This window comes from Lutra lutra, chromosome 17 (genome assembly GCF_902655055.1).
Source record: "Lutra lutra chromosome 17, mLutLut1.2, whole genome shotgun sequence".
NCBI classification, from domain to species: Eukaryota; Metazoa; Chordata; class Mammalia; order Carnivora; family Mustelidae; genus Lutra; species Lutra lutra.
In genome coordinates, this window is record NC_062294.1 from 13,648,833 (window position 1) to 13,673,200 (window position 24,368).

The following is a 24,368-nucleotide window of genomic DNA, read 5'->3' on the forward strand; positions in this document are numbered from 1 at the left end:
GGGAAAATTGGACAGCCACATGCAGAAAAATGAAATTGGATCATTTCCTTACACCACACATGAAAATAGACTCAAAATGGATGAAGGACCTCAATGTGAGAAAGGAATCCATCAAAATCCTTGAGGAGAACACAGGCAGCAACCTCTTTGACCTCAGCCGCAGCAACATCTTCCTAGGAACATCGCCAAAGGCAACGGAAGCAAGGGCAAAAATGAACTATTGGGATTTTATCAAGATCAAAAGCTTTTGCACAGCTAAGGAAACAATTAATAAAACCAAAAGACAACTGACAGAATGGGAGAAGATATTTGCAAACGACATATCAGATAAAGGGCTAGTGTCCAAAATCTATAAAGAACTTAGCAAACTCAACACCCAAAGAACAAATAATCCAATCAAGAAATGGGCAGAAGACATGAACAGACATTTCTGCAAAGAAGACATCCAGATGGCCAACAGACACATGAAAAAGTGTTCCATATCACTCAGCATCAGGGAAATAAAAATCAAAACCACAATGAGATATCACCTCACACCAGTCAGAATGGCTAAAATTAACAAGTCAGGAAATGACAGATGCTGGCGAGGATGCGGAGAAAGGGGAACCCTCCTACACGGTTGGTGGGAATGCAAGCTGGTGCAACCACTCTGGAAAACAGCATGGAGGTTCCTCAAAATGTTGAAAATAGAACTACCTTTTGACCCAGCAATTGCACTACTGGGTATTTACCCTAAAGATACAAACGTAGTGATCTGAAGGGGCACGTGCACCCGAATGTTTATAGCAGCAATGTCTACAATAGCCAAACTATGGAAAGAACCTAGATGTCCATCTACAGATGAATGGATAAAGATGATGTGGTACATATACACAACAGAATACTATGCAGCCATCAAAAGAAATGAAATCTTGCCATTTGCGACAACGTGGTTGGAACTAGAGGGTATCATGCTTAGTGAAATAAGTCAATCGGAGAAAGACAACTATCATATGATCTCCCTGATATGAGGGAGAGGAGATGCAACATGGGGGGTTAAGGGGGTAGGAGAAGAGTAAATGAAACAAGATGGGATTGGGAGGGAGACAAACCATAAGTGACTCTTAATCTCACAAAACAAACTGAGGGTTGATGGGGGGAGGGGGGTTGGGGGGGGTTGGGTTATGGACATTGGGGAGGGTATGTGCTATGGTGAGTGCTGTGAAGTGTGTAAACCTAGCGATTCACAGACCTGTACCCCTGGGGATAAAAATATATTATATGTTTATTAAAAAAATTTTATTTATTTGACAGAGAGAGACACAGCAAGAGAAGGGAACACAAGCAGAGGGAGTGGGAGAGGGAGAAGCAGGCCTCCCACCGAGGAGGGAGCTCGATGCAGGGCCAATCCCAGGACCTGGGATCATGACCTGAGCCGAAGGCAGACGCCCAATGACTGAGCCACCCAGGCGCCCCTGGAATAATCCAGAGTTTAAACCATGCTCCAATCCCTCAGCCTTTCTCTGGATCGCGATCACTAATTTTTTTGTAATAATACATTATTGTTTTCTAAAATTGAAACATAATTCATATACCACAAGTCAACCAAATGTACAATTCACTGGTTTTTAGTATATTCACAAGGTTTCACAATCATCACGACTATTTAATTCCAGAACATTGCCATCACTCCAAAAAGAAACCCCATACCTATTAGCAATCCCTGCCCACTTCTCACCACTCCCCACCCTACCCCAGCTCCAGCTGCCCTTGCCTGGCAACCAGTAATCTACTTTTTATGCCTATTCTGGATATTTTCTATAAATGGAATCATATACAATGTGGTGTTCAAGAACCCTTTATGGAAGTCAGAAGCTGACCCCAGGTTCTTTCTCTGCTCTAATAGTGCTAGTCTCCCTGTGAAATGGTGCCTCTGCGTGAATGGCAGAGAAAAGTCACAAATGAAGGAAAAGAAATGCACTCTAATGCCCCTTCAAGATAATATTTAATGACTCATTATGCTAAATTTATTTACTTTTGTGATACCAGTGGCCACTTCTTGAGACAACCATAAAGATAACAACTTTGTCTGGTGTTCTTTTTCGAAATGAGTCCTCTGAGTTGGAAAGCAATTTTTTTTTAAAGATTTTATTTATTTATTTGACAGAGAGAGATCACAAGTAGGCAGAGAGGCAGGCAGAGAGAGAGAGGGAAGCAGGCTCCCTGCTGAGCAGAGAGCCGGATGCGGGACTCGATCCCAGGACCCTGAGATCATGACCTGAGCCAAAGGCAGCGGCCTAACCCACTGAGCCACCCAGGCGCCCTGGAAAGCAATTTTCTTACAAAATTACACACATGCAGGGTGCCTGGGTGGCTCAGTGGGTTAAGCCTCTGCCTTTGGCTCGAATCATGATATCAGGGTCCTGGGATTGAGTCCTGCATCAGGCTCTCTGCTCAGCGGGGAGCCTGCTTCCCCTCTCTCTCTCTGCCTGCCTCTCTGTCTACTTGTGATCTCTGTCTGTCAAATACATACATACATACATACACACATAAATAAATCTTTTAAAAAAATGTTAGCTCCTCCAATTCTGTCTCCAATTCAACAGGAGACAGGTACTATTGCACAGCATAGAACCCAGGCACAGAAAAGTTAAGGAACATGTCAAAGGTCACACAGGGACTGAACAGCAGAGTCAAAACTTAGGCCACGGTAGCATTCTTACCCACCAGGCTATACTGCCTCGTAGCCACTAAAACATCCCACCCTGTGTTCATGGTACTTAAGTGACAGTTAAAAAATCAATAAAGCAATAAAAATCATTAACTTTTGTGACTAAAGTGACCTCCCGAACCCTGGTTAATTAGGCCATTCGGTTTGCTGGCCAATTATCAAATGACGAAAGGAAGGCAGAGCCAATCCTCTCTGGTTGGCTTTTGTTCTGTTAACATTTGCTGAGTGCCCTTGACGTGACAAGCACTGTGATAGGCACTGGGGATAGATAAATAAAGAGGCTCCTAGACAGATAATCACCGCCATGGAAACCTGCAGAAGATTCACAATGTGCCCAGAGGAGCAGAGAAGGCTTTTTTGACCCTTGTGTTGCAACTTGAAGAAGGAGGCCATTTGCCAACCAGACGAGCAAAGGAAGTCTGGACTGTCTGGCAAACCTCCTACCCTCCAGATCTGAGGCCAGGCAGATTCCTTCCCCTCTCTTTACAAACTGATTTCAGTCCCCTAGAACACAGGAGCAGCTCTGGTTCCCTACATCTGCCAGAGCAAATATTGAGAAATGTCCAGCTCAGTGACTTCAGTATTGTACCTTATTGCGTGTGCCACAGAACGGATCCATTCCCCAACCCGTGGCCACCCGAAGGAGAATCATATGGCTTGAGAGGCAGAGGAAAGTCCCAGCAAATCCGAGCGGGGAAAAATGAGAGGCTACCGAGGAACGCAGACGGAGAGCAAAGAACAGAAAGAGAATGACCAGAGATTGATCCTGCTAAGTTTCCTGCACACCAGGGCACGGGGAGTGCAGATATGGTGATGGAATATTGCCTGACTTCAGGACAACAATCCACAGCTACAAGGCATGTGAATGCCAACTCTCTCCCAGGAACCCTGTCTCCTTTCTTAAAAAATAAATAAACTAAGAGTTACAAGCATACCCTTGAACATACATACATCAGTATTTTCTCAAGAGATTTTGTATATGACCAATCTATCAAAGTGACCGATAAATTTGCTCACAAAAGTTATAGATTTTTACTTCTCTACTGATTTTTTTTAACTACCATTAAGTTCTCACTTAGATGTCAGTGAGCCCTAACATGAAAATTATTAACTGCAATGCTTATGTGTCTTGTGAATATTTGATCAATGTATTCTTGGCTTCTTGTGCTTGTGCCAAAGTGTGGACTCTGGGAAAGTGTATATATTTCTAGTTCTTTTCACATTTGTGCATTTCTGAGGACAGGGGCCATATTTATTTAACTGGTTTTAAGATTTTCTTTTATTCTATTTATTTGACGGAGAGAGAGAGATCACAAATAGGCAGAGAGGCAGGCAGAGATTGGGGCAAGCAGGCTCTCCGCTGAGCAGAGAGCCCGATGCGGGCCCAACCCACTGAACCACCCAGGCGCCCCTATTTAACTGGTTTTATACAGCGCTAGTTTCACGCACAAGGGAACACTTAATTCAATTTAATCAAGAAGTGGATGCTTATTCCCAAGAAGGGGTTAAAGTAAGAGCACATTCACACATCTCAATTTTTAAAAACTCATAAAACAAATGTAATTTACAAGTACCAATTTACAAGTACCAAATAAATGAGACCAAAATATGCATCCTAACTAATAAAAATGGCAGGGTGTCTGGGTGGCTCAGTTGGCTAAGCGTCTGCCTTGGGCTCAAGTCATGATCTCGGGGTCCTGGGATGGAGCACCGTAACCAGCTCCCTGCCGAGCATGGATGATCTAGCCTCAGAAGCCACCCTTTGTCATTTCTATGGTATCCTACTGGATACATAAGATTAGCACTATTCAATAAGGAAGGACATTCAATCAGAGAAAGACAATTGTCATATGATCTCCCTGATATGAGGAATTTGAGAGGTAGAGTTGGGGGTTTGACGGGTAGGGAAGGAAAAAATGAAACAAGATGGGATCGGGAGGGAGACAAACCATAAGAGACTCTTAATCTCACAAAACAAACTGAGGGTTGCTGTGGGGAGGTGGGGTGTGGAGAGGGTAGTTGGGTTATGGACATTGGGGAGGGTATGTGCTATGGTGAGTGCTGTGAAATGTGTAAGCCTGACGATTCACAGACTTGTACCCCTGGGGCAAATAATATATTATATATTAATAAAAATGTCTTTAAAAATAAGGAAGGACATTGAGGGGCACCTGGGTAGGTCAGTGGTTAAGCATCTGCTTTTGGTTCAGGTCATAATCCCAGGGTCATGGGATCGAGCCCCACATCAGGCTCCCTGTTCAGTGGGGAGCCTGCTTCTTCCTCTCCTACTCCCCTGCTTGTGTTCCCTCTCTCGCTGTCTCTCTGTCAAATAAATAAATAAAATTAAAAAAAAAAAAGAAAAGAAGGACATTGATGTCAGGAGGCAGAAGTCACTGTGGGCCATCTTGGATTATGGCTACCCCATCATTCATCAAGTTATACAAACCAGATACCTAAGGTCATCTCTCCTCTCATCCTTATATTTACTACTGGTATCCCTTTCCTCTTTTTTTTTTTAAAGATTTTATTTATTTATTTGACAGAGATCACAAGGAGGCAGAGAGGCAGGCAGAGAGAGAGGAGGAAGCAGGCTCCCTGCTGAGCAGAGAGCCCGATGCAGAGCTTGATCCCAGCACCCTGAGATCATGACCTGAGCTGAAGGCAGAGGCCCAACCCACTGAGCCACCCAGACGCCCCTCCCTTTCCTCTTTTGATTCTGTCAGTTCTGCTTCTTATATTGCAGGGTTCCGTTGGGTGAGTATGTGCTTAGAAGTGTTATACCTACTATATCCTTTTATGATTATGAAATTTCCCTTTATGTGTTTAATAATATTTTTGTCTTAATATCTATTTTGTCTGATATTAGTATAGCCACTTCAGTTCATGTATAGTTACTCTTTGCATGTGTATTTTTCTCCATCCTTTTACCGTCAGCCCATTTGTGCTTTTGAATCCAAAGTATGTCTCCTGGGATGACTGGGTGGCTCAGTCAGTTGGGCATCTGCCTTCAGTTCAGGTCATGATCCTAGGGTCTTGGGATCGAGTCCCACATCAGGCTCCTTGCTCAATGGGGAGCCTGCTTCTCCCCCTGCCTGTGCTTTTTCTCCCTCTCTCTCTGTCTGACAAATAAATAAAATCTTAAAAAAAAAAAAAACTAAAGTATGTCCTTGTAGTTAGCATATAATTAAATCTTTTTAAAATATTTATTTATTTGAGAAAGAGAGTGAGTGTGGGAGGTAGGGGCAGAGGGAGAGGGAGAGAGAGAATCTCAAGCAGACTCTGCACTGAGCATGGAGCCCAATGCAGGACTCTATCCTAGGACCCTGAGATCACCACCTGAGATGAAACCAAGAGTCAGATGCTCAACTGACTGTGCCCCTCAGTCACCCCAAACTGAATCTTAAAAAAAAAAATTCAGTCTGACAATCTCTGCCTTGAAGTTGGGTAGTATCAATTCCTCTAACTTTGCCCTCTTCCAATATTCTGTTGGCTATTCTAGGTCATTTCCTTTCCAAATAAACTTTAGGATATGTTTGTCAATAGTCATAAAATAACTTACTGGGATTTTTGGGGGGCGGGTCATACTGAATCTACAGATGAACTTGGGAAGAAATGACAATTTGACACTATTGGCTCTTCCTATCCAAGAACATGAAATATCTCTCCATTTATTTAGTTCTTTGATTATATATATATATATATATATATATATATATATATATATATATATATATCTTGTACCTACTTTGTTAGATTTGTGGCTATTTCATTTTTTTCAGTACTAATGTAAATGGTATTATGTTTTTTAATTTCAAATGTCACTTGTTCATTGCTGGTATATATAGGAAAGTGGCTGATCACTGTATCTTACTTAACCTTGCATTCTGAAACCTTGCCATAGTTGCTTATTTGTTCCAGGAGCTTTTGGGTTTTTTAAAAATTTTCTATGTAAATGATCATGTCATCTGTTAACAAAGACAGTTTTCTTTCTTTCTTCCAAATCTGTATGCCTTTTATTTCCTTTCCTAGTCTTATTGCATTAGCTAGAATTCCAAGTATGATGTTAAAAAGCAGTGATGAGAAGGAACATCCTTGCCTTCTTCCTATTCTTGTGGGAAAGCTTTGAGTTTCTCACCATTAAGTATAATATGACCTATACATTGTTTTACAGATACTCTTCATGAAGTTGAGAAAGCTCCCCTCTATTCCATGTTTACCAAGAATTTTTATCATGAATGGCTGCTGGAGTTTATCAAATGACTTTTCTGCATCTATGGATATGATCATGTGGCTTTTTTTCATTAATCTGTTGATGTGATAGATTACATTAATTAATTTTCAAATGTTGAACCAGTCTTGCATACCTGAGATAAATTTCATTGGGTCATGTTGTATAATTCTTTTTATACATTGTCAGATTAAATTTGCTAATATTTTGTTGAGAATTTTTACATCCGGGTTCATGAGAAATATTGGTCTGTAGTTTGTCAGGTTTTGGTGTCAGGATAATGCTGGACTCACAGAATGAGTTAGGAAGTATATTCTCTGGTTCTATCTTCTGAAAGAGATTGGAGAGAATGGATATACTTTTCCTCCTTAAATATTTGGTAGAATTCACCAGTGAACTCATGTGCGCTTGGCACTTTCTGTTTTGGAAGGCTATATACTGTTAAGTCAGCTTCTTCAGCAGATATAGGCCCATTCAGATCATCTATCTTGTACTGTGAGTCTTGGCAGATTGTGCCTTTCAAGGAATTGGTCCATTTCATGTAGGTTATCAAATTTTTGAACAGAGAGTTGCTCATAGTATTCCTTTACTATCTTTTTAATATCTATGGTATCTGCAATGATATCCCCTCTTTAATTCCTGATATTAGTAATTTGTGTCACCACTCTTTTTTTCTTAATTATCCTGGCTAGAGTTATATCAATCTTTTCAAAGAACCAGCTTTCAGTTTTGTTGATTTTCTATGGATTTCCTGTTTTATATTTCATAAAATATAAAAATATTTTATTTAGTTATTTGAGAGAGAGTGAGAGAGAGCCCAAGTGCGGAGAGGGCCAGAGGGAGAGAGAGAACTAGACTCTGCTGAGCAGGGAGCGTGATGTGGGGCTCAATGCCAGGACTCTGGGACCATGACCTGAGCTGAAGGCAGATGCTTAACGGACTGAGATACTTGGGCACCCCTATTCCATTGAGTTTTGCTCAAATTTTTATTATTTCTTTTCTTCTACTTACTTCAGATTTGCTCTTCCATTTCTAGTTTTCTTTTTTTTTTTTAATTTTTAAAAGATTTTATTTATTGGACAGAGAGAGACAGGCAGAGAGGGAACATAAGCAGAGGGAGAGGGAGAGGGAGAAGCAGGCTACCTGCTGAACAGGGAGCCCAATTTGGGGCTCCATCCCAGGACCCTGGGATCATGACCTGAGCTGAAGGTAGACGCTTCACAGTTGAGCCACCCAGGTGCCCTCATTTCTAGTTTTCTAGAGTAGAAACTTAGATAATTGACTTAAAATCAACCTCTCTTGGTTAATGTTCCATGTGAGAATGAGAGGAATGTGCACTCTGCACATTGGTTGGATGAAGGAGTTTATCTATGTCTTTTATATTCCTAATCCTCTTCTTTGTACATAAGTATAAATACAAACAGTCTCTATGTGTATATATACATAGGCATACAAACGATAAATACAATTTGCATAAGGTCCCTTGAATATATAGGTATAATTTGCATGGATATAATCTGATAGTATACTGGATGCATCAAGTTTTTTTAATCACACATTTTCATATTTTACCTTAACCTGCATATTCATGACTTTAATAATCCAAACTATTGATATATGCTTGGAAAACTTTACCTCTGCCTTAGTACTACCACTCTCCAAAGAGAGGGAAAAGGAAGCCAGAATCACCAAAGAGACTCTAAGCCCTATGGAGAGCATTAGTCTTCCCAGAGTCTATGACTTCTTGAGGTCCTACTAGGGGGAGTGTACTAGTTTACTAGGGCTGTGGCACAAAGTACCAAGAACTGGGTTGCTTAAACAACAGAATTGTATTGTTCCAGAATTCCAGAGGCCAGAAGTCTGAGATAAATGTATCCACAGGGTTAATTCCCTCTCAGGGCTGGGAGGGAGAATCTGTTTCATGCCTCTCCCCAGCTCATAGTGGTTTACTGGCAATCTCAGGCATTCCTTGACTTATAGGTACATCCTCTTACTCTCTGCCTCATCTCCCTGTGCACTCTCCCTGCGCACTTGTCTGTGTCCAAAATTCCCCTTTTAATAAGAATGCGAGTCATATTGGATTGGAGGCCCACTCTACTTCACGACTAATACGCAATAACCTTATTTCCAAATAAAGTCACATTCTGTGATCCTGGAGAGGGAACATAATTCAACCCAGAACAAGGAGCAACTAGGAGGGTTGGTGTGACAAAATGGAAAGATATAACAGAATTTGGGCTCCAGTCTTAGGCTGTCAACACTCTGTTGTTGACCCTGAGCAAACCGGGCAAATAAGGGAGGTCCTATAGATGATACCAACGCTTCTCTTCTGGTTCTGTTGTTCTCAAAATAGCACAGCTGTGGGAAGACTTAAAACATAAAGTTTTAAGTTAGATGGATTTAAAACAAGCCATCAACTCGAGAGAGAGATCTTTTGAGAGGACTGTAGAATGAAGAGGCCCGGGATGCACGGGGCAGGGTCCCTGGGACTGGTTTGCAAGAAGAGCTACCCTCACCACACACGATATCACAGGACCACTGCCTTCAGGCTCTGATCATTTCCAGCCTTTTCAGAGTTGCAACACCAAACATGTTACAGTTGTTTATTTGATTTTGTGGCATTGCCTATTACTCTCTACCTCTCTGCAGCTTCCCTTTCCCCCAGCCCCAGACCAAAGGAACTGCCAAATATGGACTTACTTTTAAAAATTAATTAGGTCTTGCCAATTTTGTCATACCCTAAGATAATTCTATCCCCTTTGTCAAGGATATAAACAAAAGCAGATGGCCACTGGGCACAGAAATGGATGGAGGAGAGAATACTCTGGACTACCCAAAGGACCATGTTTAGGAAATTATAAATTATTATTTTTTAATCACCTTACACTATTTTTTAAGACTTTATTTACTTATTTGACAGAAAGAGAGAGAGGCAGCAAGAGAGGGAATACAAGCAGGGGGAATGGGAGAAGGAGAAGCAGGCCTCCTGCCAAGCAAGGAGCCCGATGCAGGGTTCTATGCCAGGACCCTGGGATCATGACCTGAGCCGAAGGCAGACCCTTAATAACTGAGCCACCCAGGTGCCCCCACCTGACACTATTTTAAAGCACTTTCACTATAGCAAGTACATAAACTTTGATGTCCAAAGTTACTGGAAAAATATTAAACATTAACATTATTTGGAATAAGGGATTCTAGACTTATTGGTGACTTTTTTATGGGTGATTTTAATTTCTTCTCTACATTTTTCTCCATTTCAAATATTTCTACCATAGTAAGTGCTTCTAATAATCCAAAATAATAATATTGACATTATTTATTTATAAAGCATTTTCATTTCTTTATTTGACAGAGAGAGAGAATGGAAAAGCAGGGGGAGTGGCAGAGGAGAGGGAGAAGCAGGCTCCCTCAGCAGGGAGTCTGATGTGGGGCTCAATCCCAGGACCCTAGGATCATGACCTGAGCTGAAGGCAGTCACTTGACCACTGAGCCACCCAGGCACTCCAATAGTATTGACTTTAAAAGATGAAGCTTATTCCTCTAGTCAGCAAATGTTTATTGAGCATTTACTACATGCCAGGTACTGTTACAGCAGTCAAAAAACAACAGCTCCGGTGGGGCTTCCATTTTGGCAGGTGGGGGCTAAGTGATATTATTAGGCACAGATCACTTGTTCCTCTGTGTAAAAGTTCACTCTGAGCAGATTTTTTGGGGTAGCGGATACAAGGGGTAGGGGATAACATGAAGGACATGATGCTGAATGGAGAAGTCAGAAGGTGAGCAACACCCTTTGTCTGTGTCCAGATTTTACTGGAAACTAGCTCTTGAAGTCAGAGCTTCACCCTCCCCAGCCCCAGGCTGCTTCTTGTACTCAATTGCCTTCCCAGAGACATTGTGAAACCTGAGTTGGGAATCACCCACAGCTGGGTGCTACTGGTCAAGGTGGTGCTAAGAACAGGACAGGGCATTCTGCTGACGTCAGTGTGCAGAAAGCCAACAGGGCCCACACTTTTCAGCTGATGCAGGCCAGTGCATTCTCTCCAAGTCACCTTTGAAGGCAACATGCTGGACATTTAGTGAGATGAAAACATTGAAGGAAACTGTTTTTGTTATTACTGATGTCCTAAGATTCTGAGAACTGCTAGTGTTTGCTGGCACCTTGCAGACTTTTTCACTGAACACTATAATAGAAACGATGATGCTCCTAGAGGGCAGAGGGCATTACCAAGTACATGAAGCTCTAGAGAGACCCAGAACAGAGACAGGTAATTACCCAGGACTTTGATTTGCTAGGACCATGTTTCAGACATGGACCACCAGAGTGGCCCTTCAAGAAAACAAAGGCACATCAAGATACAAAAATATCCATATTCCCTGACCCCAGAAATCCCACTCCTAAGAATTTATCCTAAAAAGTAAATTATTTCCACACTCGCTATAATATTGTAACACTGAAAACATCCTAAGTGCCCCAAGTGGGGGAAAAGCTAAATAAGTTGTGATAACATCACATGTTTAATGAATACACATTATAATAATTAGTATAATCACAATTGTAAAGGTATATATTCCATCACAGAAAAGTGTATTAGTTTGCAAGTGCTGCTATAACAAGATGCCCCAAGGTCGGTGGTTTAAACAAGAGAAATTTATTGTCTCACATTTCTGGAAGCTAGAGGTCCAAGACCAAAGGGTTCATAGGATCGGCTCCTTCTAAGGGCTGTGAGGGAAGAGTCTGCTCCAGGCCTCTCTCTCAGGCTTGCCAAGGGCTGTCCCCTCCCTGTCTCTTCACATTGTCTCCCCTATTTGCATATCTTTGTCTGTCTTCAAATGTCCCCCCCCCCCTTTTTTTAAAGATTTTATTTATTTGACAGAGAGAGAGACACAGCGAGAGAGGAACACAAGCAGGGGGAGAGCGAGAGAGAGAAGCAGGCTCCCCACTGAGTAGAGACCAATGTAAGGCTTGATCCCAGGACCCTGGGATCATGACCTGAGCTGAAGGCAGACGGCCAACGAATGAGCCACCCAGTTGCCCCAAATGTCCCTTTTTCTAAAAAATTTTTTAATTTTTTTTATAAACAAATAATATATTATTGGCCCCAGGGGTACAGGTCTGTGAATCACCAGGTTTACACACTTCACAGCACTCACCATAGCATATACCCTCCCCAATGTCCATAATCCAACCACTCTCTCCCTACCCCTCTCTCCCCCGCCCTCCTCAGTCTGTTTTGTGACATTAAGAGTCTCTTATGGTTTGTCTCCCTCCTGATCCCATCTTGTTTCATTTATTCCTTTCCTACCCCCCAAGCCCCTCCCCATTGCATCTCCACTTCCTCATATCAGAGAGATCATATGATAGTTGTCTTTCTCCGACTGACTCATTTTGCTAAGCATAATACCCTCTAGTTTCATCCACGCTATCACAAATGGCAAGATTTCATTTCTTTTGATGGCTGCATAGTATTCCATTGTATATATATACCACATCTTCTTTATCCATTCATCTGTTGATGGACATGTAGGTTCTTTCCATAGTTTGGCTATTGTGGACATTGCTGCTATAAACATTCAGGTGCATGTGCCCCTTCGGATCACTATGTTTATATCTTTAGGGTAAATACCCAGTAGTGTGATTGCTGGGTCATAAGGTAGCTCTATTTTCAACTTTCTGAGGAACCTCCATGCTGTTTTCCAGAGTGGTTGCACCAGCTTGCATTCCCACCAACCGTGTAGGAGGGTTCCCCTTTCTCCGCATCCTCGCCAGCATCTGTCATTTCCTGACTTGTTAATTTCAGCCATTCTCACTGGGGTGAAGTGGTATCTTATTGGGGTTTTGATTTGTATTTCCCTGATGCTGAGTGATGTGGAGCACTTTTTCATGTGTCTGTTGGCCATCTGGATGTCTTCTTTGTAGAAAAGTCTGTTCATGTCCTCTGCCCATTTCTTGATTGGATTATTTGTTCTTTGGGTGTTGAGTTTGAGAAGTTCTTTATAGAATTTGGATACTAGCTCTTTATCTAATATATCATTTGCAAATATCTTCTCCCATTCTGTCAGTTACCTTTTGGTTTTATTAACTGTTTCCTTTGCTGTGCAAAAGCTTTTGATCTTGATGAAGTCCCAGTAGTTCATTTTTGCCCTTGCTTCCCTTGCCTTTGGCGATGTTCCTAAGAAGAAGTTGCTGCGGCTGAGGTCGAAGACGTTGCTGCCCATGTTCTCCTCAAGGATTTTGATGGATTCCTGTCTCACATTGAGGTCCTTCATCCATTGAGTCTATTTTCATGTGTGGTATAAAGAAATGGTCCAATTTCATTTTTCTGCATGTGGCTGTCCAATTTTCCCAACACCATTTGTTGAAGAGACTCTCTTTTTTCCATTGAATGTCCCTCTTTAAAATAAGGACACCAGTCACATTAGATTAGGGGCCCACTGTAATGACATCATGTAACTTGATTACCTCTGTAAAGGCTCCATCTCCAAATACGCTCACAGTCTGAAGTACTAGAGGTTAGGACTTCCACATATCTTTTTTTTTCCTCCCCAGAAAGTCATGACACTGTTTTTGTTTTTGTTTTGTTTTGTTTTGTTTTGTTTTAAGATTTTATTCATTTCATTTGACAGACAGAGATCACAAGTAGGCAGAGAGGCAGGCAGAGAGAGAGAGGAGGAAGCAGGCTCCCTGCCAAGCAGAGAGCCCGATGCGGGGCTCGATCCCAGGACCCTGGGATCATGACCTGAGCTGAAGGCAGAGGCTTTAACCCACTGAGCCACCCAGGAGCCCCCATGACACTGTTTTACAACAAAACTGTGTTCTGTGACATAATGCTAAGAGAAATGTTAACAATGGCAAACTCTCACTTGGCATTTAAAGTGTTTATAACACTTTAAACTATCTAAGACTCTATGTCACACTACCTAAGACTCTATGTCTTAGGTAGTGTTATAAACACTTTAAATATGTTAACTCATTCAATCCTCACAGCTATGATGTATTAGTATCCTCATGTTGCCAATAAGAAAATTGAGGCATAGCAATGTTATTATTTTCTCAAGGTCACATAGCTAGTAAGTGGTGGAATCAGGCTTTGAACCCAGGCAATTTGGCTCCACAGACCAAACACTTAACCTCCTCATCATATTGCAAAATGGTATGTGTTATATTTACAATAGTATTAAAATATATTTCACATATTTTATAAGTATACACATATATATGTATATATTTCTGCAAAGTTTTAATAGACTGTGCAAAAAAGAAAGTAGTTTATAATTATGAAGGGTTATTTTTTATGATATTGCATTACTTTTACAATTAATACATATATATGCATTTATAGACTTTTCCTAAAAACAAAGAATGCTTTGAAAATGCTTCCACAATCTGAGAAAATTCTTAAGGATACTGTACATCAAAAGATTCGTGATGGGGCACCTGGGTGGCTCCATCAGTTGGGTATCTGCCTTCGGTTTGGGTCATGATACCAGGGTCCTGGGATCAAGGTCGGCAGGGAAAATGCTTTTTCCTCTGCCTACTGCTCCTCCTGCTTATGCTCCCTCTCTCTCTATCAAATAAATAAATAAAATCTTAAAAAAAAAAAAAAAAACTAGAGATAACACCCATCAGGGATAGTCAGCCTCCACAACAGCCCAATGATCCTTGCCTTCCAGTGGCCATGCCCTCACATGGCCCTCCCACATGCAAGCAGTGCTGACCTGCGTGACCAATGATTCCCCTGAAGTGGTGATAGCATGTGACTCCCAAGGCAAAGGTCAAAATAAAAAACACTGCAGCTTCCACTTCGATCTCGTGGATCTCTTGCTCTGGGGAAAGCCAGCTGCCATGTCTTGATACCCAAGCAGTCCTTTGGACAGCCCCAATGAAGAGGAACTGAGGCCCCCGCCCCCAACAGCAGCAGCGATAACTTGTCCACCACGTGAGTGGCTGACTTTTGGAGCAGATCCCCGTGCCCCATTAAAGCCTAGATAACTGCAGCCCAACCGAACTCTTGGCTGTAGCCTCACAGGAGCCTCATGAACCACCCAGACAAAGCACTCCTGAATTTCTGACCCACAACACGCCCCTCCAAGAAGTCCACTGCCTACTCCCTGGCAACTGTGACTATGTTGCCTCATGTAGCAAAATCAACTTTGCAGATATGATTAAGAATCTTAAAATAGAGAAATTATCCTGGATTATCTGGGTGGGCCTAGTCCTGAAGCCTGAACTCTATCCTGCCTGGGTTCTAAAACTTGTTTTTTGGGTAGGAGTTTGAGGGGTTGAGCTCTAAACCTTTTGCAACTTTTTGAAATGGTGGCTACTGTAGGGGGGTGATTCTTAATTATGCATGTGGACAGTTTACATGGAGGGGTGTCCCTCAGGCCCTGACGACTCAGCCTGACCTTGATAATTTTCTTTCTTTTAGAGAAATGGGTGCTTGGGGATGATATATAGAAACTACTTTTTGTTTTATTTTGTAGAGTATTAAGAAAAATTATTCAACACTTGGAAATGAGACAAGAGATAACTGTGTGTCTTCAATGTTCTAAGAAGCATTGTGAGGCAGGCCCACACCGAAAGTACTGATTCTCTAGGGGTAGAGTCCTCTTGTTTGACTTATCACTGGCTCTTGATAGGGGTTCAGGTTCTATAAACTTCGATGCTCTTCTGGATTGGTAGACTGCAAATGCTTTTTGGAAACAAAAGATTGACGGGATTTCTTGTCTAGTAGAAAGAATAACTTTAAAGTTTATAGCTTATGGTCCTGTAGGTTGGGTGACCAACTGTTCCCATTTGCCTGGGGATGGAGGGACTTCCCAGGACAAAGAATTTTCAGTGCTAAAACCAGGACTGTCCTGGGCAAACTGAGGCTATTGCTCACCTGCTGCAAGACAGCAGCCAGTGTGGGAGCTCACTTGACCATCTTCTTTTGGTGTGTTGTCTTTCACTGGAAATACTTTGGTCTCTCCCATAGGCCTCTGGACCAGTTTTCTCATACTGCTGTTCTGTCATTAGTAATAAACAATCCAAATAAATAAATTAAGCTAAATAAATAAAAAGGGCTAAATAAATCTTTGACACACACTTCACCATTTGTGTAAGAGTCATGCTTGTTAGGGGTGCCTACCTGGCTCTGTCAGTGGAGCCTGAGATTCCTGATCTCAGGGCTGTAGGCTCGAGCCCCAGCCTGGCTGTAGAGATTACTTAAAAATAAAACTTAAGGGATGCCTGGGTGGCTCAGTCAGTTGAGCGTCTGCCTTCGGCTCAGGTCATGATCTCAGGGTGCTGGGATAGAGCCCTGCATCAGGCTCCCTGCTCAACGATGAGTCTGCTTCTCCCCCTTCCTCTCCCTCTGTGATTTCTCTTGCTCTCTCTCAAATAAATAAATAAATAAATCTTAAAAGGTAAAATAAATAAAATAAAAATAAAACTTAAAAAAAAGGTCATGGTTTTTAGCCATTTTAAATAAGAAGTACAACAAGAGAAGGGGTTTCTTTGGTGAGAGGAAGTGGAGTAATACTGCCAGGGAACCAGGCCCTGGGGAGGCTACTGGAGAAGCTGTTTCTATTTTTTTTTTTAAGATTTTATTTATTTATTTGACAGAGATCACAAGTAGGCAGAAAGGCAGGCAGAGAGAGAGATAGGAGGAAGCGGGCTTCCCGCTGAGCAGAGAACCCTATGTGGGGCTCGATCCCAGGACCCTGGGATCATGACCTGAGCAGAAAGCAGAGGCTTTAACCCACTGAGCCACCCAGGTGCCCCTGTTTCTATTTTTCATCCCATTATTAATCCCCTCTTTCTTGAGCCTATAGATATGCTTAAGTCTCTCCCTTCTAGGAAAATTGTCTCCCCTTCCTCCCTGCAATGGTCCTGCCTCCTATCTTCTCACCCAAAAGTACAGTCTGGCTCCTTCCTAGCAAGAAGGAATCATCCTCCTCCCATGATCTAGCGAAGGTCACTTACAGTCCAGATACAACTGAAAAGTTTCTAATATTGGATTTACTGAATTCTCTGTAATAAAAAAAGTAATAAAAAAATTGATTGCACCAATACCTGGTAGTCATTGGGTACCTGATGTTCTGTGAGTGTTTGTTTTTCATTGAGCATTTGACATTCTGTTCCCCAAGCTCTTGGCCACCTGGCCACTTACAGATCACCTGCTCCTCATTGGTTGATGGAACTAAACACCTCCTTCATATCACTCAAGTCCACCCCTTGTCGTCTCCAGTGCCAAGGCCTCAATGTGGGCTAGCTCACCTTCTAGGACGTTCTGGAATATTATTACTATTGCTTCTGATTAAAAGACATCTCTGGTGGCTCTGCAGGACCTGTAGTCATAAAGCTAGCATGTATCCCAATATACAAACACAGCTGACCCTTGAACGTGGGTCTGAACTGTGCAGGTCCACTTACATGTGGATGTTTTTCAATAAATACGGTACATCACTGTAAATATTTTCTCTTCCTTATGATTTTCTTAATAACATTTTTTTAAGATTTTATTTACTTATTTGACAGAGAGACACAGCAAGAGAAGGAACACAAGCAGGGGGAGTGGGAGAGGGAGAAGCAGGCTCCTCGCCGAGCAGATAGCCCGATGCAGGGCTCCATCCCAGGACCCCGGGATCATGACCTGAGCTGAAGGCAGACGCTTAATGACTGAGCCACCCAGGCGTCCCTTAATAACATTTTCTTTTCTCTCGCTTACTTTATTGTAAGAATACAGAATGTAATACGCATAACATACAAAACACTTGTTAATGCACTGTTATGTTACCATTAAGGCTTCCAATCAACAGTAAGCTGTTAGTAGTTAAGTGTTAGGGAAGTCTAAAGTTATATGTAGATTTTCAGTGGGGTAGGGGCTTGGTACTCCACCCTCCCCCCATGTCATTCAAGGGCCAAATGTATTTATTTAAAATTATACCATTGTATTAACATATTACTTAATATTATAAACCAGGTACAAAGGAAAAAATTCCCAAAAAGATAACATTCACACATTAAAGCGCTAATATGTCTTTCCTACCCCACAGTGGAGGTTGTACGCCCTTGCTTGGAGGCCCCAGACCCACAGCAGTAAGTGCAAGTCCATAAGGCTGATTTTCAAGACTGGTCATGATTTGGTCCCTGCCCCTATTTTCCCCTGACTTCCTCCCTTGTCCCTTGTGCTGGTCCAAGTTGAAGGAATGGAAGCTGAAGCTACCCAAACCTGCCTACTTTCTATTCACTGCCCCCCCCCCTTGGTTGGAATGCTGCCTCCTGCCTTTGTTCCCCAAGCCCCAAGCCCTTTTGTCTTATTTATTCCTAAAAGCACTCCTTCTTCTGGCAAGCCATTTTTTGGTTGCTTCTGCCTCCCTCCATACCGCAGGTACACTCACGCACAGCTTTTCCTTTGCAATATCATGTATTTCCCTCTCTGCCTTTTAGAGCTGTGAGCTTTCAAAGACAGTCCGGGAGGCACGTGGGTAGCTCAGTCAGTTAAGGGACCGACTCTTGATTTCAGTTCAGGTTATGATCTCAGGGTCATGAGTTCAAGCCCTGTGCAGGGCTCCATGTTTAGTGGGGAGTCTGCTTGATACTCTTTTCCCTCTGTCCCTCTCCCTACTTATGTGCATGTGTGCACGCATACCCTCTCTCTCTCATATAAATAAATAAATCTTAAAAAAGAAAAAAATCTCATTTACTTAGGAGTCCACAGTACCTGATAAACAGTAACAGTGACAGTAATAACAGCTAGTACTTTTATAGTATTAATTATGTCCAACCACTGCTTCAAGTGTTTTACCCATCTTTACTTGATTTAATCCTAGGAGATGTGTGCAAACATCCCTATTCTGCAAACAAGGACACTTGGGCACAGAGACATTGAGGGACTTCCTGAAGTCATTTGCATAGTATGCAAAGTTCAAGGAACTAAACTGAACTGTGTGTTTTTTTTTTTTTAAGATTTTATTTATTTATTTGACAGAGAGATCACAAGCAGGCAGAGAGGCAGACAGAGAGAGCGGAGGAAGCAGGCTCCCTACTGAGCAGAGAGCCCGATGTGGGGCTCGATTCCAGGACTCTGAGATCATGACCTGAGCCGAAGGCAGCAGCTTAACCCACTGAGCCACCCAGGCGCCCCTGAACTGTGTGTTTTCTATCACACCTGTGATCAGAGAAATAGTCACCCACGCTCAGGTGAGCTGGGAAACACTCAGGCTGAGAAAAGGGGAGATGGCGCAGACACCCCAGCCTGAGCCTGTGCTGCCCCCTGCTGGTCATCTCTGCCTTCGCGGCAGGCTTAACTGTCTGAAAGTCCCTGTCACCTGAGCTTGAGCCTGGAGTCTGGCGCCCAGCACAGGATACTGTAAGAGGGAGAGGGGCCAGGAGGAGATCGTGCAGAGAATATGCAGGGGTAACCCGTGGATTCACACATCTGAAGGGCTGTCTTCCTAATAGGGACGGCTGCATGAAACCACTCAGAGTTAAGAACAGAATTGGGAAAATAAACCCTCTGCCCCCAAATGCCATAAAATGTACCCAAAACCAAGAGGAATGTTTATTTTTTTTAAGAAAAAACTTAGGTGAGTATCTGGATTCGTCTCACATTAGGTTCTCATTTAGTTAGGATGGAAAACTAATTTACATGAATATATTAGTTCTCAAACGGGGTGCCTCAAAGAATTATTTAAAAATGTAGATGTTTTAAAAAAAAAATAAAAAAAAAATGTAGATGCACAGGCTTCATTGCGAGCCTGCTAAGTCAGAAGAGGCAGCGCGTACTATTTCTCCTCAGGGAGAGCCCCTCACTACATTTCCCCAAATGCACAAATCTCTAAGACCATTGAGCATCCAGCTTTCCCAGTTTAAATGACGGCAATGCCCTTCTGTTTGGGCCTCAGCAGAAAACTATGTTATTTTTGCAACACCAAACTGTAGATGTTCGATAGCCAGGAAAACAAAAAAAAGTTTTGCCTATACACATGCAAATTCTATCCTGTCTGGTAACGGTTCAACTGATTTTCCTTTCCCTCATGACAAGCAATCAATTTTGCCTCCTTCACACACTCATTTCATTATTCCCGACCTATCCTGGGTGTGTTCTTCAGATTTTCTTCTGAAACTGTTGTAACAGCTGCCTGAGTCCCTCAGTGATTACTGAGTTAAATAAGATGTTTAGCATGTGTCCACTTTATATCTGAATGAGAGTTGTGATCTTACCTAATTTCAGGAAATTTCTCTAGAAGACACCAATGGCGAGTACTTTCCTCTTCCATTCTTTGGCCATCGGCTACTGGTGCTCTTTATTTTGGCTGAACATTCAGGGGTTTCATCAGAAAAGAGCTCCTGCCCTTGTAACCTTTCACCATATGCATAACATCTGTCCAAGGGTTCCTGGAAGAAGGTGGAATAACCAGAAGATTTTATACTTCCAACTAAGGCAAAGAAGAGGTCAGAGCATTGGTTCCTAATATTTTCTATAAAAATGAAAAGAACATACATTAGACTAAAATTAAATAAGCCCATCAAATTTTCACTGGGTTCTAACTTAGCTACCTTACTTACTCCCTCCTTACTTATGTAGTTGATTGATTGATCAGAAATTACACATAGTTGGAAACTTTTCTTTTTAATGCCCCTTATGCCGTCTTGTATCTTATGCAAGATATGGAAGATATAAGGTCCCTGTCATCTTTCTTAGAACACAGATTCACCAACAAGAACTAATGTTATTTATCCAACAATTAGTTATTAAGCACCTTCTAAATGCCATGCCATTATATTGTCAAAAACATCATTCCAGGCAGTCGACAGCCCAGAGAGAGACCGACAATGCAAATCAATACAAATAAATGTAAATTTTTCAAATATTGGGACCAATAGATAAACTGCATGTTTTGAACCAAAACTGCAATACATTTGGCAATTCAAAAAATTTCCCTACTCAGAAAAAGGAGAGGCCAAGGTGAGCTCGAGTCATGGAAGGTACTATCTTTTGCTGAGTAACTAATCCAATCCCCTGCTCCCCGGCCAACTTAAAGGCATAAGAGAACCATTTACTATGCTCATGGATTCTGTGGGTTGGGAATTTGGAAAGGCCCAGTGGAGATGGTTTATCTCTCCTTCATAAGAGTAAGAACTGAGCAGGAAGATCCAAAGGCTGGAGGTGATTCGAAGGCTAGGGTTGGAATCACGAACATGCATTCACCAGCCTTTGGCAGGTGACATGAGCTGTCAGCTGGGACTGCAGCTGGTGCTAACAGCCAGAATACCCACACATGGCTTGCTCATGTAGCCTGGGATTGCTCACATTACTGTGACTGCAGTCCAAGAGGGAGCATTCTCAGAGAGCCAGGGGAAAGCTGCATGGCCTTCTATGACAGGCCCTAGAAGCCATTTTGTCCCTTTCACCACATTTTGTTCAGGGCTAGCTTCAAAGGATGTGACCTGTGCAGTCACCCAGGACCCCTCGCTTAGAACATCCTATACTTGGTTTAATACTCTGCTGTCACCGTCTTGAAATTCCTAATAATATTTACACAAAGGGCCCCACATTTTTATTTTGCACTGGGCCCTACAAATTATGTAGCCAGCCCTGAATCTCTTCATCCAGACAATTGCAAAGGACTGCCCACGCTCCCAGTGTGGGGATAAAGACTCTCCGTCTTAAAGGGGCAGTGGGAAGGTTCTGGAAGAGTATGTGGGACTGGAAATACTATTGTGACCTGTTTTAGAAAAGGCAATCTTCCCTAGACAGTTTGTGGCGAAGTTAAGTCATCACTTGGATTTTGGAAAGACTTTCCTCCAGAGCCTCCCACAAAAATATATCCAGGTCCCCCTTGTTCCACAAGGCATCCCAAAGGGAGTAAAAAAGCAATATGTATCTGTCAATCCTTCCATTCAGCAAATCCTGACTGAGCACAGAATGGGGAACATTTACAGATGACTCTCAGATACCCAGCCCTGAGTGGACTTGGTGTTCAGAGTGATGGAGTCTGTGAAGGGAGAAGAGAAAGCAAAGGGCTAACTACTGTTAAAAAAAAGAGAAAACACTGACCCTCAGCCCTGGGTCCAGGGTCAAATGTGCTTTTGACAGGAAGCTACACCCTGGGTGTCCCGCAGAGTCCTGCTCAGGGGGACAGCAGACTGGAAGACCACTGATCTGAGTCAGGGCAGGCCAGTGTCGCATAAACAATGAATCTTGGAACACTGAAAAAATAAAATTAAATTAAAAAAGAGAAAACAATGTGGTGCCTTGGGGGTATCTGCCTTCGGTTAAGCATCTGCCTTCAGCTCAGGTTATGATCCCAGGGTCCTGGGATCAAGCCTCATGTCTGGCTCCCTGGTCAGTGGGGAACCTGCTTCTCCCTCTCCCTCTGTGGCTCCCCCTGCTTGTGTGTGTTCTCTCTCTGTCAAAAAAATAAATAAAATCTTTAAAAAAGAAAAGCCCTAAATGGAGTCATTTGCACCCTTTAACAGCAAACCAGTAAGTAGTGGATCGAGGTAAAGATGCCAAACAAAACAAAAACAAGGGGAATAAAAAGGTAAGGTGGTAAGGGTTTTGGTTTATTCAAAAAAGGGGTTCCAGGAGCCCAGAGGGAAGGCCTGAGAGAAGCAGCACTTTGCCATCTCACTAACCATCCCATGTCTGCCTGTTCACCAGGCTTCCTGGAAGGCCACAGCTGTCCCAGGCTCAGAACACGGTGCAAGGCCCGAGGATTTGGCCCTCGGCGTTTCTGCAGGATGATGTCTGGCAGCTAGGCCTGTTGACTCCCCACTACCGGCTTTCCTCCTACCCCAGTCACCACTTCTCAATCCTTTTAGGATTAGCTCTAAAGGTTAGATTTCCCTGGGGCTCAGCCCAAGGTTCTCCTGGCATTTAAACTTCTCCCTCTTTAGGTAACTGCCTTTATTCCCACAGAGTATCTCTGCCCCCTCTTCCTCCAGACTCATTCATCTATCCCTTTGCAACTGGACGTCTACACTTGGATGAATCATTGCCACATCAAACGGAGCATGTCTAAAATGGAACTCTCTACTTTGCCCCACACCCCGTTCCCTCCAGTCTTCCCATTTCAGTAAGCACTTGCCTCCACCACCCTCACCCCCCACATCCAATCTATCCTTTAAGTTCTTCCTCCAAACCACAACCCGGATCCACCCACTTCTCACCAGCAACTGAGCCACTAGCTCCCCTCACTCAGGTTGCTTTGGCAACTTCTTAATTTATCTCTTGCCTCTCCTCTTGGCTCCTGGTCCTCCACCCTCTACAAAAAAGCCAAGCAGTGATCTTTTCAAACCATGTATCAAGGGTGCCTGGGCCTCCCTGTGGTTAAGTGTCTGACTCTGATTTTGGCTCAGGTCATGAGATCAAGCCCCTTCAGACTCTATGCTGGGTGTGGAGCAGGCTTCAGATTCTCTCTCTCCCTCTGCCCCTTCCCCTCGCCTCTCTCTCTCTCTCTTAAAAAAAAAAAAAAAAAAAAAGGAATAGTAACAATAATAAAAACCTAAATCAGAGCAAGTCACTTTCTTGCTCAAACTGTTCAATGCTTTCCCATTACTTTCAGAATGAAAACAACCCCTCACTGTGGAGACCCTACAACACCGGGCTGCTCCGCCTCTCAGCTTCATCCCACATCCCCACTCTGTATTACCTAGCTTCTCTTTCTGGCACAATCTTTCAGCTACCCCCAAAGCTGCCTTCCGGGACTCAACTCAGAGGTCCCTTTTGAGGTCTAAGGAAAGAAACCTGCCTTCCTCCTTAAATTTTAGACATTGTCTCTTTCTTCGTTTAGTGCCCTTTCTCTCTTTTCCCACACGTGCTAGAAGGGAAGCGCCACGCAATGGGAGTTCGCCACTGTGTCTCCACGGCCTGCCAGCGTAGCTGCTCGCGTGTATTTCTCTAAAGGATTAACAGACGGCAGTTTTTATGTTTTTAAACATCTGTACTTGGCAAAGGAAAAGCTGACTATTCTGTGCGGTTACTTTAAAAAACGTTTATAAATCCGAGACTGTTGCAGTAGATGAACTGGCCTCAAGCCCCCCTGAACAACACAGTTTTAAGCATAGAGGGAGACGGAGGAAGCGAGAGAGGGCAAGTGCAGGGGGAGACGGCTGGGTGGCTGGAGGGGCAGGAACCATGGGCGAGTGACTAGATGGGCACGCGACGGGAATGCGCACCCAAGGGGCTGAGGAAGTCCAGAGCTCGCTTCCCTATGCCACCCACCTTCCGGGGTCACGGAAAGGACGCGTCAGGGAAGACTAGGTGCGGCGGGCGCAGGGGTATCCGCTGAGCGGGGCGCAGAGCAGCGAGCCACCCTCTCCCCCGGCCCTCAGCCTCGCACACGCTCCCCGCGCGCCTGCACGCCAGCCACGCACAGCCGCGCCCCCTACCGGCGCGCGCGCTCAGGTGAGCGCCCTCCGAGCCCGCCGCGCGGCTAGTG

At 43.2% G+C, this 24,368-nt stretch overlaps 1 protein-coding gene across 1 annotated transcript in view; it reads right to left on the minus strand.

The window, feature by feature from the left end:
* Positions 1–24,259, minus strand: part of TAT (tyrosine aminotransferase) — a 48,985-nt gene extending 24,726 nt beyond the window's left edge. The window contains exons 1-2 of the mRNA XM_047710302.1: positions 24,152–24,259; positions 20,151–20,319 (exon numbers count right to left, since the gene is read on the minus strand). The gene's annotated coding sequence lies outside the window, so the exon portion shown is untranslated. The remainder of the gene's footprint in view (positions 1–20,150; positions 20,320–24,151) is intronic.
* Between the last annotated feature and the right edge of the window lie 109 nt (positions 24,260–24,368).